The sequence below is a fragment of the Athene cunicularia genome (genome assembly GCF_003259725.1).
Source record: "Athene cunicularia isolate RWA chromosome 19 unlocalized genomic scaffold, athCun1 chr19_part1, whole genome shotgun sequence".
Classification (NCBI taxonomy): Eukaryota; Metazoa; Chordata; class Aves; order Strigiformes; family Strigidae; genus Athene; species Athene cunicularia.
This window is the reverse complement of record NW_020799124.1, coordinates 1,674,674-1,677,686: the sequence shown is the minus strand read 5'-3', so window position 1 is coordinate 1,677,686 and position 3,013 is coordinate 1,674,674.

Genomic DNA, 3,013 nt, shown 5'->3' with positions numbered 1-3,013 from the left:
CCCCCGCGCAGCTCCGGCTTGGGTTTGACTCTGCCTGCCTCGGCCACGTCACCTCCCCGTCCCCGCACACGGGTGTACTCGCGGGCGCACGCTGCGGGGCCGCAGGGAGAGCCCCGGGAGCCCCGTCCTGACTCGCGGGGTGACGCTGGACCTTTTCCTGGCGGCACCGAAATTCATTTGAGCCAGAGCTGCCTGGGGGCCGGTGCCCTGGCTCGGCAGCGGTTACGGGGTATCACCGAAGATTTTATTCCCCCCTTGGAAACGAGGTGCAGAGCTGCCTGCGGGAGCCTCGGGCAGAGCATCGCCGCTTTCTCACCGCCCCGCCGGAGCGGGGCTGCTGGGCCCCAGGCTCCCGCCGGCGCTGGGTGCTCGTCCCCGCGGGATCAGCTGAGTGCTGCAGACGAATGCACAAACATTGATTATTTTGGAGACAATCCATAGCTGCCAAACGAGATTAAACAACACCCAGGGCCCGAATAAAGAAGTAAATAGCACAGAATAAAGAAAATGGGGTGTGATGTTGGCACAGGCACAAGCGTGTCCTGGGGGGCCGCGGCCATCCAGCCGGGTATTAATCCCCACCATCCCCGTTCCCTTCCCCAAAGGATTTCCAAGCTCTTCGCTGCTGTTAATCGCAGCAGCCCTGCAGGGAAGGTAATGCAGCATTATCCGTGTTTTCCAGCTGTGGCTGGGGAGGAGGGAGGCAGCCGGCTGGCCCGAGCTTTGCTGTGTGTCGGTGAAAGATCAGGGATTAGCGCTAGGATTTCCTCGCCGGCTCGGCTGCTCTAATTCAGTGGCCGTGTTTTTCCCCAACTGCACTGACCTTATGTGCCTGCATCGCTAAGAATAGAAAATGTTGTCAAATATTTCAGCTTTAGAGGAGCCCCTTTCTGTTTGTGCTCTGATCCCCGAGCGACGCGGCGGGCTTTGAATTTCACAGCTCCACGGGGCTGAAGAGCCCTCAAGTGTGTAAATAAGCCGCCACGACGTTTCTGAGAATGTGCTCCCCGCAAGCGGCCTCGGCACCGGCGCTGGAGGCGGGGGACACGCCGGCGGCCCCAGCACCGTTTCCATCCTTCCCAGCAAGATGGGAAGTGCTGAGGAAGAAAGGAGAGAAGATTTTTGTTTGAAAAGGCAGAAGATCAGCCTCGGGACGGTGGTAAATGGGCCCCACGGTTCCTGGTGCCCTAGAACTTCCCTCTGCAGGCTCGCTGCGGGTACCAGAGCGGCAGCAGGGTGGCTGCCGATGCTATCGCTGTCCCAGCTCGATGACTAAGGGAGCTGGAAGGTATAAATTAAATAACACAACACTTGAAGCCACCTGTTATGTGGGTTTGTCCAAAGCAGTGCTGCTTTAATTAAGATGGAGAGTTTACAAATCTAACCTTTGTTTATTCTGCTTTGGGGCATATATAATGTAAATATGTGTTTTCAAACACTGCGGCTTTTTATATTTCCAGTTATAATTCTGGGTAAAGGAAAGTTCGTCAGGTTTGGCATAGACTTGCTCTTTATAAATACAGCTCCTGCGCGCTGCTTCTCCCCCCCGGGGGTTCTCTGCAGCCTCTCAGCTCGCTTTGCTCCCGACACAGCTTTTCCGTCGGCGATCGCTCCCGCTGCGGGATGCGTCAGGGGTTCGAGAGGGGCTGGGAGGGCTCAGCCAGACGCCGTCGAGAGGAAAAGTGGGCTCCAGCTCTGTTTCCCTCACCTCCAACTTCGGAAGAAGGATTCGAGTCCTCTAGGTTTTGTTCCTGCGTCCCCCCTTGGTTCTTTAGTTGTAAAACCAAGACGAACGTGGAGTTTAGCCTCCTACGTGCTCATCGGGATTTCTTCGATGACTCAGTGATACGCTCGGGTAGGTTTCTTAGCCGTTAATTGAAGTGAGTGTGAGCCCTTAACAAAGAGAGCTCTCTCAAGTCTTCATTAATAAGCGTTAACAAAAATAACTGACCGAGCGGGAGAAAAATAACCAGGAGCGGCAGTGGTGTCCCCCTCGCCACAAAGGCAGGTTTCCTCTCTCGGCCCCCCTGCAGCCCCTGCTCTGCCGGCGGCCGTGCCACGGCCGGGAAGAGCATCTCCGCTGAGCAGAACCGTCTACGGGCGAGCTGGGCTGCTGCCATCCAGGCAACGAACGCCAGCAAACTCCCTCGACTGCTGTTTTTTGGCTGTTTTCCTTAGTTCAGAGCTTCTGCAGAGCAAGGGCGATGTTTTGCGCGTTTCCAGCGCTGCCCACCCGAAGCATCAGCGCAGAGTCTGCCGTGGCGCGGACTGGGGTGGTCAAAACCAACCAGGCTCCAAACTCCCCGAGGCAGACGGACTCTCTGAGCCCTCGGGCCGCTCCGGACAGCTGAGCCCCCCCGGGCACACGGCCACAAACTTTCCTCTGGGGTCACAAAGCTGAGAAACTTTTTTTTTTTTTTTTAAAGCAAACAGATTTTGACATAGTCACTTGACTCCAGCGCTGGGGTTTCAAGGAAAAAAAGTTAGCGGCTCGCCTGAGAGGCGTGAAACAACCGCAAGCGTCACTCTGAACAGAACAACTCCTGTTTTGCAACGCTCACGGAGAGTGAAGAAAGGCTCGGGGAGGGCCGAGGACCAGCGCCGCAGGAGCCAGGTGACTCGCCCAAGGTTGCACGAAGCGACGGCCGAGCCGGTGGGCTCGGGACCCCGCTGACCTGCTGACCCTGCCACGGTGACACCGGGCTGGGGCTTTGGGACCCGCCTCGGCGTTATCTGTAGCAGGAGGCGAGAAAAACCACCCGGCTCTCCCGTAAGGGGGGAAGTCGCATGGGAAGCTTCACCGACACGAGCCATCTTTAGCCCTGCTCGCTGAGGTCAAGCCCTGCGCGGCAGCCGCTGCATTTCCCCCGCGCCCGACCCGCCGGGTGGGTTTGGTGAAGCGGGTGCCGCAGCGGCCGAGGCCTCAGCTCCGCAGCGGGAGTCTGGGCCTGAGCAAAGAGGATTGAACAGAGCCAGGGGAAAAAAAAAAAAAAAAAAAAAAAAAAAAAAAAAA